The sequence below is a fragment of the Dromiciops gliroides genome, chromosome 3 (genome assembly GCF_019393635.1).
Source record: "Dromiciops gliroides isolate mDroGli1 chromosome 3, mDroGli1.pri, whole genome shotgun sequence".
NCBI classification, from domain to species: domain Eukaryota; kingdom Metazoa; phylum Chordata; class Mammalia; order Microbiotheria; family Microbiotheriidae; genus Dromiciops; species Dromiciops gliroides.
Window position 1 is genome coordinate 558,579,690 of NC_057863.1, and position 14,862 is coordinate 558,594,551.

The 14,862-nt window shown below is 38.2% G+C and overlaps 1 protein-coding gene across 11 annotated transcripts in view; it reads right to left on the reverse strand.

Annotated features, from left to right (window-relative positions):
• The window catches only part of DLG2 (discs large MAGUK scaffold protein 2), a 2,692,860-nt gene that overhangs the window by 710,778 nt on the left and 1,967,220 nt on the right, over positions 1-14,862 (reverse strand). The gene's annotated exons all lie outside the window — the stretch shown is intronic.

A 14,862-nucleotide genomic window follows, 5' to 3' on the forward strand; every position in this document is an offset into this window, starting at 1 on the left:
TAATAGCATGCTGGCTTTATTACTAAAATGATTAAATTACCCAGAAACTATGTCTCTCAAATTTTTAATCATCACAGTAGAAAAAAAGCTAATAACTATTTACATACAGAACATACAAGGTGTAAATGGGAAGTAATCTGAGAGTAAAAGCCTGGATAATAGAGGGGACCAGAAAAAGCGTCTTAAGTAAGAGTGGAACAAAAATTCAGACTTAGGTTGTCTGAGTCTAAATCTGTCTCTCTTTCCACTTTTCTACTTTAGAGTCATTTGGTTGACAAAAAATGCTATAAAATATCTATTTACCAATCAGGATACAAGATGGTATAAAATGCACATATGCTTAGAAAAGGAGGTGGACTGGTCATGGAGTAAGAGTGAGAGAACACAGACTGAAAGTTCTAGAATGACACTTTGATTTTAATGATATTTAAAGGTTTAAAAGAAGGCCTCCAATGCATTGGGTAAGTACTTTGTGGAGAATTTATGGAAGGACATAGATAAGCCTTGCATAAGATGAAGAGCAGAGGAAAAAGCCACCAATGAGATTCCCAGATCCAGGAGAATATCTAAGTTTGTCTCATGGATGTTGGGAGGGTCAAATGAGATAATGTCTATAAAGAGCTTTGAAAACCTTAAATGGCTATTTAAATGTCAGTTGTGATTACTGGGCTTGCTGTTATTAATTTCCAGATGGGAACTATGAAGAAAGTAGGCACAGACAAATGAATTTTTAATCCTTGCTTTAGCATTTAATTGAAACCTTTTAATCCAAGTCCTGTAATTTCTATCTTTGTAACATCTCCTACATGCCCTCTCCTCTCCTCTGACACTGCCACCACTATGGCATGGCATCTCATGCCTAGATTATTGCACCAGCCTGCTGGTGGGTTGTTCTACTTCAAGTCTTTTTCCATTCCAATCCACCCCTCCTCATACTCTGCAATCCAGGAAGCTTAGCCTCCTCCCTATCCCTCACATACAACACTTCATCTTCTGACTCTGAGCATTGTCTATGGGAGACACCACAAAGGTTACTTGGTCCAATCCCCACATTTGATGTGGGGATGTTCGTCATCCCTATAGGAGGAATAATGGCTTTTCCTCAAACCTGTAACTCATCTTTCCCTCCTCATCTCTGCCTCCTGGTTTCCCTTGGGCCTCTGCTAAAAGTTCATCTTTTGTGAAAAGCTATATTCCCAATGATCCTTTTTTTAAAAATCAATTACTTTTTACATGTTAAAACAAACTAATATCGATTTTTAAAACTTTGTGTTCCAAATTCTCTTCCTCTCTCCCTACCCCCCCTTAAGAACTCAAGCCATTCAATTTAAGTTATATATGTTTAGTCACGTAAAACACAGCAGACAAGAAAACTTTAGAAAAAGGAAGTAACAACAACAACAAAATATAGTGCCATCTGTATTCAGATACCATCAGTTCTTTCTCTGTAGGTGGATTGCATTTTCCCAGTGATCCTTGACTGTAGTACCCACCTTCTTGCTCCTACACAGATATTTGTATGTTGTCACCTCCTTTAGACTATGAGCCCTTTGAGAGCAGGGGCTCTTTTTTTGGCCTTCCTCTAATCCCAAGCATTCTGCACAGTGCTTGACACATGGAGACACTTAATAAATCATTGCTGACTATCTGGCAAAATATTCTATCCCACCTAAAAAAAATACAAATGTGAACTGTTTAAGGTTTCACTATCTTCCATTTCTTGATGACTAGACTTTAGACTTTTGGTTCTGGGGAAGGTGGGTATAATGAATCTCTGGTGCTCTGTACTTTGTAAAAAAAAAAAATGAAAACAAAATCAAAAAACCCAAGATCTAAGCAAATAAGTTAAGTGGGTTAGACAAATTCCAGGTTGATTTAACAAAATAATGATACTCAATCTATCTGCTGCATCTGCCTAGTCAGTTAACAAGAAATTGCTAAGTGCTTACTTTGTGTCAGTCACTGTGTTAAGGGAGAGACCTATAAAGTCAAGAATCATTTCCTTTCCTTTCCTCAAGGAAATCGAGGATATGAATGAAGTTGAAAGGAGGAGAAGCTATGTTAGGATACTCTGAAGACGAATGAGCTGACATTTTGCCAAAATAAAATCTTGGGTATTTTGTGACCTCCCTCTTCCATCAGAGGGAAAATTCATAGTCACAAAGTCACAGGCTACAGTGAAAGAAAGGGACCTGAGAGATTACCTAATCTAACCCTTTCCTATTAAAGATAAAGAAACTGAGGGTCATAGAGGTAAAATGATTTAGCTGAATTATATAGATAGTGAGTGGGTGATAAACCCTGGTTGGAATAAAACCAACATTCCCAAAATCTATGAATGAAACACATATATACCATACAATTATATCTTGAGAAGACTGAGCCTTACTCATACCTGATGACTTTGTTGGATCAAGTTGATTTCATTTGACTCTTTGGGAGAGCTCCCAGATGGTTAGTCTAACAATCCAATATTCTGGTTTGACAGAATTTCATTAGAATAGTGCCCAAGGTGCTTGTTCCCCTGGAGAAAATAATCTATATGGCACTTTGCACATTTAAATTGCATCTAAAACACAGACACACACACACACACATATACACACACCATCCTGATATTTAATTCAACCTTAGCAGGTACCCATATAGTCAACTAATTATCCTCTCTGAGGAAAAAATAGTTTATAAACAAACAAAAATTATACATGTGTGTATACATGCATATGTGTGTGTACATACACACACACACACACATACATGATTGTTTTCTTTCATTCTTGAAGTGGACTAAAATGATATCTCCATGCTACAGTCGAGTTGCACTGCATCCAACTAGCTAATCGGACAAATACTGGCTCGGAATGCTCTGCCACAGATCAGCGAACATTTGGGTTGGATTCTCCAGATTTGCACATCTCACATTTTTGTTGAGCTACTTCAATTCTGCTTTATTCATAGAGCATGGCACCTTCCCTGATGAGGGCATGCCATGCTAGGCAGTCCTGTGCTAGCGTCTCCCATGTCATGCAATCAATTCCAAAGTTCTTAAGAGAGAGCTTGAGAGTATCATTCTATTGCTTTATCTGACCACCATGTAGATGAACATATGTATGTGTGTGTAGTTGTGTGTGTGTGTGTATGTATATATGTTAGTATGGTCCAAATGGTATGTGTAACTATGTGATTACTGAACATTTCTTCATTTTAGAAATTAAACAGTGCAAGTGACCATGAGTTCTCTAGAGTGCAGAGTATAGTAGCAGCTCTGGCTGGCCCAACTATTCTGGATACATTTCAGGAATGATATCAGAAAAAGGTTTATGTATGTCTTTTATCCAAGGATAGGCCTAGCAAAATTCATAGAGGCTCATTAACAATTTGGCTACAGGCGGATGAATTTTTTGGCTGTCTTCTAAGGTAGTCAGATGATTGTGAATCCGAATCCACAGAGAGAGCTTCCAAACTCATAAAACCATGAGTCAATAAAGTAGAGAATTATAAGTATCAGAAATAGAGAACTAATAAGAAAGATAACTAAGCAAGAAATGGACCTTTTATTTATTCTTTCCGCCTAAAATTGCCCTCAGTGTTTTGCAGCTATTGATCTAGTCCAAAGCTTCTTAAATTGTGGGTCGTGGGGTCGCAAAAAATTGGGCAACACTAAAAGGTTATGTATACATATTTTATATACCTATATGCCTGGGGTCATGTAAAAATTTCTCAAGTGAAAAGGAGTCGTGAGTGGAAAAAGTTTAAGAAGCCCTGATCTATTCCAGTCTTTGATCGATGATGAAACTAAGGCCCAGAGAAATAAAGTGATTTGCCCCAAATCACATTGCAGCAAAGGCAGGATTCAAACCTAGGTTTGAGGACTCCAAATGCATTGCTACTTTTACTCTAATTTTAGCAAACATATTTTATTGAGAGAATTAAGGGAAACAAGAACTTTTGCAGTGTTTGTTCATCAAGCTTTGAGATATCTTCTATTTCCCCCCTCTGTCTTGCCTCTTTTCCTAGAGATAGATGTATGTCCTTCCTTTCTACAACTAAACTGTCCAAGGAGGTCCTCAGTTTTCTATTCCTTTCTACCATCTCCCTTTGACTATTTTGAGTTGGAAAGGAACTCACTGATAATGTAGACCAGGGGGCTCTAAGTTTTATTGTGCCATGGATGCCTTTGGCAGTCTGGTGGACCCTTCTGATAATTAAAGATGCTTTTTTCCCTCCATCCAAGTTCATGGACCCTGGAAATCTCTTCACAGACTTCCAGGAGATGTGTGGACTCCAGGTTGAGAAGCCCTGAAATAGATCAACTCGACTGCCATTTTAGAGAAGAAACTGAGGCCCATAAAGGTTAAGTTACTCTCAAGGTCACAGGACTAGAACCCAGATTGCCTGATTTTCCACTGCTTTATCTACTGGACCATTGTTAGCTCTCCACCTGCTTCTCTACAAATCATCAATTTAACTGCCTAGGAATAAAATTATTTTTTAATGCTGATACGGTGGATGTTTTGTGTATAGCTCAAGGAGGAAATGGCTATGTAAATAAACTATGAAAATAAATAATCAGGGGGGCAGCTAGGTGGCGCAGTGGATAAAGCACCAGCCCTGGATTCAGGAGTTCCTGAGTTCAAATCCGGCCTCAGACACTTAACACTTACTAGCTGTGTGACCCTGGGCAAGTCACTTAACCCCCATTGCCCCACAAAATAAAATAAAATAAAATAAAAAAATAAAAAATAAATAATCAGTATTAACCCTTATTAAAGACTCTTTCCAAGACGTCTTCATGGTAAGGAGGAGACCTTGAGTTATCTAAGTAATAGTCTAGCCCTTAGATTTTACAGGTGCAAGGAATTCCCTTGAGAGGAAACTCTTTCTAGCAATGCAGGTTAGTTATAGCTTTAGAGCATTTCCTGACAGACTAAGGTAAAATGACTTGAAGATTCGTGTAGCTAACAAGTACCTGAGGTGGGATTTGTAGGTTTTCCTGTCTTCAAGTCAAGCTCAGATAAGGAAATTAAATTCATTCTATGTTCTTGAAGACTATACCTATGAACACCATACTATAGCAGGTCCAACAAATTGGAAAGGCTTGTGATGAAATATTTCTGTTGTTCAAGGACCAGCCCACCCAAGTTATCTTCAAAGGGCTGGCTTATTTAATGGCCGCTGAACTGGAAGATCATCTATTAAGCTAAAGAAGGGCTAAGTTCTTGGTTGATGAAGGTTAAGAACCAATTAAATCTCAGCTACTTCAAGAATGGAAGTAAATAGCTGTTAAAGTCAATACTAAACCTGAGTATTCTAATCCTCTATTCACCATGATGTTCATGCATTCCACAAATATTAATACCCTACTATGTGCAGAGTGAAAACAGAGTGGAATAGTATGCAGTGTGCTAGACTCTGAGTCAGGGAGACCTGGGTTAAAACTCCCTGTTTCTGACACATACTAGCAATGTGACCTTTGATAAAAATGACTTAATCCCCATATTTGCCAAATACCTTATTAGCATTTACTTATGGATTTAGGTTGGTGGAAGGAATCTCACAGCATAGATCTTCTACAATTACAGGATTTCAGAGCCTTCAAATATCTTTTGTGTAGACTACTGTGCTAGGTTCTGGGGGAGATATAAACATCAGCTAGGGTAGGGTCCCTGCCTCACAGAGTTTACAGTACACCACGAGAGAAATTACTCTAGTGCTTTTGACAAAGTTCCTTTGGCATAGTTCTTAAATAATAGAGAAATGAGGATTTTTTTTCCTAAAAGGATGTAGGTCTACTATAGTTTCTGGGCTTGAGGGTTACATTCATTCCTACATATATGCTGATGCAATTTAATGAGTAATATCTTTTTTTGCAAAATTCTCATACCTTTATTAATGCTTGCAAATAACTTTCCAAAGACAATAAAGAAAAGGGAAAAAAACCCAAAGTTATCCTATCAGAAGGAAAGCCTGATCCCCATAGAACTCCCAGAACATGTGGGGCTTTCCCCACAGGGATTTAGGACCTGGGTTCAAGTGGAAACCAAAATCACATCTTTTATATTAGAAAGCAAACCATTTTCTCTTGGTGCTTGTGCAACAACACAGATCCATTGGCACCAGGAGGGATTAAAGTAATCACATTATCTTTCTCCCACTGAGGTTGTCCTCTGTTCTGGGGTGATTAGATCATTGAGTGCTAAAAACAAAATAGAACTGGTTCCATTGCTAGCCCTCTTTCTCTCCTCCTAAATCTCCTCTTCTACCCTACTTTGGACCTATATGTACAGACTGGATTTAATCCTGGGTAAGGTAAAAAGTCCTCTGTCTCCCTGAAACATATAGGGTACCCCAAATTTTCAGAACCCTCAGAACATATAGAGAATTCAAAGGAGTGTCTAAAATAAACTCACTCCTCATTAGGAAGAGCAGGCTAACTCTAAAAAGAAAGCAAATTCAGAAAAGCCCCAAAGTGGTGTGGGACTCCTATATGGTTTTCATCCACTTTGTTTTTAGACTGTGGGTGGTTAGTCCAATTTATGTCACTGAGGAAGCTTTCCAGGATTCCTGGCAAATAGTATGACAACATCTTCAATTCTGAAAACTTGTAAAATCTTAATGTGAATTGGAGATTTTTCATTTGGAATTTTCATAGGATATCATTTATTAAACTGCCTCACACCTTCTGCAAACTATATTATAAACATATTTAACAACTTGCTTGATGACAACACAACCTATGAACATTTGTGTATCTCTAGTCATGTCTGTAATTGAATTTTATTGTTTTGATGTATGAGTTAAAACCACTTGTCTAAGGAAAGTCTCCAAAGCTGCATTTCTGTGTACTGAACAGAATCAATAAACAGCAAGTACAGAGGGATCTTGTAGTCTCTATGACTCTTTCAGAAAGCTATGTGACTGGTAGGATTTACTCTGTTGTGGAAAATCACTTGAAAATGCTGGCCTGTTGTCACCTTCTCCTGTTCTCATTGAGTCAGTTAGTCAATAAGTATTTATTAAGTGCCTACCTGAGGTAGCTAAGTGACACAGTGGACAGAGTGCTGGGCCTGGGGTCAGGAGGACTCACTTTCATGACTTCAAAATTGGTCTCAGACACTTATTAGCTGTGTGGCCCTGGGCAAGGCTCTTCACCCTGTTGCCTCAATTTCCTCCTTTGTAAAATGAGCTGGAGAAGAAAATGGCAAACCACTCCAGTATCTTTGCCAAAGAAAAAAGCCCAAATGGGGTCATAAAGAGTCGGACTTGACTGAAACTGCTAAACAACAACAACAAACTGTACAAGAACTGGGGATATGAAGAAAGGCAAAAGATAGGGCCTGCTTTCAAGGAGCTCGAAGTCTAATGGGGGAGACAGCTGGCAAATGAATGTGTATAAGATCAATACAGGATAAATTGGAGGTAATGTATCCTGAATGTGATCTGGAGATGTTTTATTTTATATCTGCATTCTATTACAACATCTAGTATAGTGCCTTGAAAGACTGGATTTGTCTTGGTCTTCTGATTTCATCAAAACAAGGAATTTCCATGAAAAAATAACAACTCCCTCTATCAGTGTAGCTCTATTCTCTGCAATTTGGAGTTTTAGAGGGTTACCTAAGGCAGAGGTATCAAACTCAAATAGGAACAGGGCTACTCATTTGTATATAGGGATTCCTAGAGGGTCACATACTCATTCAGCTTTAAAATGTTATGTTATTGATGTTTTATTGTATTTGCATTTATTTTGTTAAATATTTCCAAATCACATTTTAATCTGGTTCATACACACTCAGGAGTATTGTGGACTACATGCCAATGGCAGACCTGTTTGACCCATCTGGCCTAGGGCAATGACAGCTCAAGTGATTTGCCCAGGGTCACATGGCATGTTTCCGAGGCAGGTCTTCCTGGGTGATTATCTATCTACTATGTTACACTGCCTATATAGCCTTATACATCATCATAAAAATCCATAATGAGTGAAAAAATAAGTGAGTTACAGAGTCATGGAATTCCAGAGATTGAAGGGTCCTTAGTTGCCATCTAATTCAAGACATACTTGAAACAGAATCCTCATTTGATTATACTTGGCAAATGGTCATCAAGTTTCTGCTTGAAGCTCCCAGAGAAGGGGAAGCCCTTTGAGGCAGCTCAAAAGGTACTCAGATGACTAAATCCTTTAAAAATTAAAATGCAACATTATGTATATATGTGTGTATCTAATCTCATGCATCAATGAATTAGAAGAGTTCTTATATTGAAAGAACCATAGAGCTCAAGGCTGCTCAGCAGCTTGTCTTAATCTTAGAAGAGGAAATTTAAAATTAAAAGAAATGATCACTTTTAAAAGATAATCTTTTCTTATGCAGATTCTTTGCTTCCTCCAAACCCCAACCACTCCTTTGGGTGAGCATCAACAGCACTAACTTTTATCCTCACAACAGGGAGTGGGCTATTCAAATCACTGCTGACTGTACATGGAACATTAAGATGGGGCCTGAGGAGGTGAGATCCCACTGGTTAATGTCCTGTTTTATTGCCTAGGAAAAGGCTTTTTTCCCCATCTCCTGTCTTCATCCTGATGTAGCCTGAGCCACAGGGGCCTGTCTCAAATGATCACTGAACTGTGCTCAGATCTATGTGTTTTTTACAGGTTAATCCCAGCTGCTGGGAGAAAGTGACCTTATTTCCACTGACCTAATGACTTAGATACTGCCAGATTTCTGTACCTGATCCCATAAATAACTCAGATTATTTAAAAAAAAAAGTTTAAAATTCAGGTTTGCAACAGTCACTTACTTTGGAGAAGTAGAGTGGAAAGTGTGCTTGTTTTGGAGTTAGGACACCTGGGTTCCAAAGCAGGTTCTGACAACTGATTTATTTGTGTGACCTTGGACAGGTCATTCAGCTATTAAATAAAGGGATTTGATAAAATGATCTCCAAGGTCCCTTCTAGATCTAAATCTATGATCTTAGGAGAAGTGAATAATAATACATGTTCTTTTAACCTCTTTTAATCCATCCTTATTTCATAGGGATGGGGTGGGTGAAAGAAAGCTAGGAAATTAATTAATTGCTTGGGTTGAAAAACTTTGGATCTTTATTTACAAGTCAGCTCTTTATCAATAACCTATCAGCATGCTGGTCACTTAGATGAGTATGTAAAAAAAAAAAAAGCACTGAGCCTCTCTGCATGCTGAACATATGTGGACAAACAAAAAGGCATTTGATTCAATTGGAACAATTCACATTGTACCAATGGACAATAGCGAACTCAACACATGTCAACATCAATAAGGAAATAAATACCCTATACAAAAACCAAAAGCCACAAAGGCATTGGACATGAACATACTATGTCCCCCAAGCTGTTCACAGCTAACACAGAAGTGGTGTTCTGCTGTCCCGGACTGGACAAATTATTGACGGCCTTGCACATTGTATTTTTTCTCAGATTATTGTGTCAGGTTCATAAGTGCTATTCAAGAGTTCTAAGGAAAGATTGTTATTGTTTAGCCTTCATTCTCTAAAAGGACCAATGACATCATGAGGATGATGTCTTGATTGAGCATGAATTAGATTTAAGTGAGGCAGAGCTGTGTAAAGTCCTGATATGGCTGTTGCAAAGGAAAGAACAGTTTTGAGATAAATTTTCCCAAAACTAAGTGGAAATGAAGTGAACCACAAGTCAAAGAATGTGTAGATAACTTGGAGACTATGGAGATGATGAATAAGGATACTTTAGTCATCTGCTTCAAAGAAGCACAATAGCATGGATGGAGTATGGACACGAATAAACAAAGCCATATTTGTTTAATGTTGATTGACAAAGGATGAAAATCAAGGCTGACATGTTTAACCTCACCCCATTGCTCATAATGACTCCCATGATGAGGTAGTGAGTTACCCTTATAGATCAATTTCCAAATGGATATGAGATACTCATTTGTTAGGGATATTGTAAAAAGAGTGTAAGGTCATTGAAGTAGAGGGACTCTTAGATCTCTTCCAATTCTGCAATCCTATGAACTATGCATCAAAACACAGGTTCGGGATAAAACACAAAGCATAGTTCTATTCATGGTCACTCAGGAAAAAGTCAAAAGAACTATATATAGCGCCCCATCAAGATTGCAGGACTGCATGACCAATGAGTAGTTCTACAGGTGTTTAGGGGTGACCAGTATACTGAATTATGTTCATCATGAACTAGTTCATCATCAATGAACTTGGGTAGCTCAAATGGTAAGGATGAAGGACAACAGATGCACCATTCAGGTGACATATTGGATTCCTAGGCCCATAAAGAGATGGATAAGAGGGCAAGAACTTGATGGAATAAGGCAGTCATCCAGTTTTTTTTTTGTGCAAAGTGAATGAATATAAGTACTAGATTATCAACTCCAAGGTTTAGCAGATCTGCTCTCCAGTCATGATCAGACATTACAAATTCAAATGTGGTTTATAATTCTCTATTAAAATGCAATGATTGTGACTAAGGGGCAAACTCTCATTCTTTTTGACAATATTCATCTCTCCAGCTGCTGCCATTTAACTCAACCTGGGGAAACCATTTAACTTGAGACATGATCTTCTCATCTTTGCCCTCATTCTACCCTTCTATCTGGTTGATATAATGCTTTAAACAAAAACTTGAGAGATAAATTTAGCATTGACTAAAACGATGAGCTGCTGAGAACCCAGAGAGCTAGCCTCATGTCCATAAATTCATTTAGAAGCATACTGTAATTTGCAAAAAATTTCAAACAAGCATTCTTAGCAGATGTCTGCCTTATTTGATCACCCTTATGAGGCCTTTTGAAAGACAACAAGAAAATCAGGTTATAGCTTGGGTCCTAAATACCAGGGAAAGTTATGTAAGTGAAACAATTATACCAGGCTAGCTTTTTTTCCCCAAGGGCAGCATGTTCACTGGGAAACAGCAAGGCCTTTCCTTACTATGTCTGACATTTATTCTGTAGGTAACCAACAGTCTTCTAACATTTATTACACGGTATAATGTCAGGCACAGCACAGACAATGTTTAAGCCTACTGAGTGAAAGGGGTGCCCTTTGAAGCTCCCATTATATGAAAACTCTTAGAGTTATTATGTGTGCCAAGCAGTAATACCTTCAATTATAGAGCGATTGAACTAGGGTACCTTCACATTGTCATATGATCCATTTTTTTTTTGAGATTAAAGGTCTTTTATATTCAACCCTTTCAACTTTATGAAGACCTGTTCAATATCACACATCAAATCTGACAAAGAATGCAAAGCAGGCCCTTGGCTTCAATCCTGGGTTTTCACACAGGTAAAAGTTGAATTTTACCCACAAATCCTCCCACATGATAGACTATCTTTGAGACTGATGCAATATGTTATGTTTCAAATCTCTCTTATGATGAAGGAAAATCTGTTAGTATCAGAATGAAAACCTTCTAGAAGATGAATGGAGTTAGGAGTCTGTGTGACTCCTTAAAAGGCAACTTTGGTGGTATGGAAAGACCAGACCTGTGGTATAAAAAACCTAGGTGCCAAACCCTCCAGCCTCTACCATTAATTTGTTGTGTGGCCTTCTAAAAGAGAGGAGAAGGAGAGGAGGGGAGGGAGAAAAGGAGACAGAGAGAGACAGAGACAGAGAAAGACAGAGGGACACAGAGTGAGAGAGAGAGACAAAGAGAGACAGAGAGACATAGAAAGACAGAAAAAGAGAGACAGAGGGAGGGAGAGAAACACGTTTGCCTATGTTGTCTCCTTTAGTGTGCCTTAATAACAGGGACGCTTTTGATTTCGTGTTTTCATCTAGCCTGATACCTAAAATATAGCAAATGTTCATGAAATGCTTTTTAATGAGTTGATTGAGTGGTATGCAGTAAGAAGTCTGACTACATTTTGTTGGTTTTAAGATTAAGAGTATATTCATCGGGGGCAGATAGGTGGCACAGTGGATAAAGCACCAGCCCTGGATTGAGGAGGACCTGAGTTCAAATCCGGCCTCAGACACTTGACACTTACTAGCTGTGTGACCCTGGGCAAGTCACTTAACCCCCAATGCTCCGCAAAAAAAAAAATAAGTTAAAAAGAGTATATTCATCTCTCTTTCATTTGTCACTAGCTCTTTTCAATACAAATAAGGCCTCTATATCTTCAGGTTGGATGTAGAAAAGATTCTATCCATGTAACTCTCACTATGTGTTTTTGACGATTTGCTTCTTTACCAAACCTGCCCATAGTAGTTATTTCTTCACTTTGTAATCATAGAGTATGTTCTTTGATAAGATTTGATAATGTACATATTAAGTGCCAAGCACTATTAGAAAACTAGAAATCCAAAGACCAAAAAGAAATGGTGCTTAATAAATGCATGTGTCTTTCCTTCCTTATGGTGGAAGACTCTGGTAGAGAACACTTCTACTATGATAGGTGGTATCTTTATTATAATATGCTCCATTTGTGTAAATGACATAATGCTGACATAGAATCTCATTTCATTAATTTAAATCATTAAAAATTCAAGAAATATTTATTGAATGTACATTATGTAAAGGCACCAAAAGGGATACAGAGAGAATAATGCATAGCCTATGTCCACAGAGAGTTTAGCGTATAGATGAATAATCACATCTTCTTTAGATATATACCCTCCACAGTTCACAATACAATTTGTTTTGTTTTGTTTTGTTTTGTTTTGTTTTGTTTTTGTTTGTTTGTTTTGAGAGGCAATGGGGGTTAAGTGACTTGCCCAGGGTCACACAGCTAGTAAGTGTTAAGTGTCTGAGGCTGGCTTTGAACTCAGGTCCTCCTGAATCCAGGGCCAGTGCTTTATCCACTGCACCACCTAGCTGCCCCCCACAATACACTTTTTTTTTTTTTTTTTAGTAAGGCAATGAGGGTTAAGTGACCTGCCCAGGGTCACACAGCTAGTAAGTGTCAAGTGTCTGAGGCCGGATCCGAACTCAGGTCCTCCTGACTCCAGGGCCGATGCTTTATCCACTGCGCCATCTAGCTGCCCCCACAATACACTTTTACATACATTATATGGTGTGATAAATAATAGCCAATAGTATGCAAATCCTCTGATAGAATGAAGGTCCTTTGTATTCCTAACATCTAGCACAATGCCTGGCATATGTTTTGTTTGGTCATTTTTCAGTCATATATGACTCTGTGTCCCCATTTGGGTTTGCTATTTCCTTCTTCAGCTCATTTTATAGATGAGGAAACTGAGGTAAATGCCATTAAATGGCTTGTCCTGGGTGACATAGTTTATACATGCATGACGCCAGATTTTAATTCAGGGAGAGGAGTCTTCCTAACTCCAGGCCAAGTATTATACTTTCGCACCTACTTGCCTTGGGAAAGTTACTTAACTTCTATGTTCTTTAATTGCCTCATCTCTCATCAAGGGAGTTGGATTAGATGACCTTAATGTCCCTTTTAGCTCTAAATCTATGGTCCTATTATATCAACTAGTTGGATTTATATTATATCAACTAGTGGATAGAGTTGCAAGCTGGAGGTCAAGAAGATCTGAGTTCAAATCTGGCTTCAGACTAGTTCTATGACTCTGGCCAAGTCATTTAATCCCTGTCTGCCTCAGTTTCCTCATCTATAAAATGAGCTGGAGAAGGAAATGATAAACCGTTCTAATATCTTTGCCAAGAAAAACCCCAAAGGGGTCCCCAAAATTGGACATGACTGAAAATTAAACAAAAAATTACATGTTTATTTCATTCTGTTCTCACAATAATCCTGTGAAATAGGCATTATTATGATTCCTCTTTAACAGATGAAAATGAGGCTGAGAAAGGTTAAATTGTTTGGATATCATATAGGGTCAAACAATTCATAATTGTTTGAGATGGATTTTTAACTCAGATCTTCCTGACTCCAACCATTTTTCCACTTGGAATTTGTTTCTACTTCACTGTACTGATATATCTGTGTAATTGACTTGACTCTGATCTTTGTCTGTTCACCATCATTCAGTCGCACTGTGTTCATGTCATTAGCTGGGTACCCAAACAAATTCTGATTGTGGACTAAAGGTTCCAGTATAGGGTTTCATGGGCCTGGGTTGTAGAATAAGTTACCCAACCTCATTCTAAAGCCAGAGTCAAAAGAAGTTTTATAAAGAAACTTCTTTTCATTTCCCCAATGTTTTGAGATTAAAACGAACTGTGGGTTTGAGGAAAAGCAATCAGAGAAGTTCCTGATCAGACTGGGGAAGGCCTATTACTGCCAATAATATACTGCCTTCTTCTATCCACTGGGAATCATCCACCCATCTTCTATCCCCCCAAACCATGGCAACAACAATGTCTTTCAAGACTTGAATTTGGATCTTTCTGACCCCAGGTCCAACATTTTCTTCTCTTTCCCAAAATGAAAAGTGGCTAATTTTGTACTATGAGGAGATCCCAGTATGTTTGGCAATGGCATGATTCTATTATTATTTTATCCTTTTACATTAGCAGGAATGCGGTTTTAGCCTATGAAACATGCATTAGTAACTTTCTAAAGTCATCGTTAATCAAATAACTTAGGTGAAACCATCATAACTTTGCTAGCAAACATTTTTCAGAACTCACATATTAACATGAGTTGCTTATAGACTGGGGTGCTGGGGTGGGCAATGAACATGGTGCCTAAAGAGTTTAGCTGATGTCCATAAACAATACTGGGGGAGGGGAAATAATTTTTTAAAATCCATTTTCAAAGCCCTGGGATGCAGCAATGCATTGAGAAGGAATTGAAAAGCTGTGGTTCAGAACAAATCTCATCATTACTCTATCGTGCCTCTCTGATAAATTGACAGGGCTGGAAGTCAGTAACAATTATTCTTTCTTTCTTT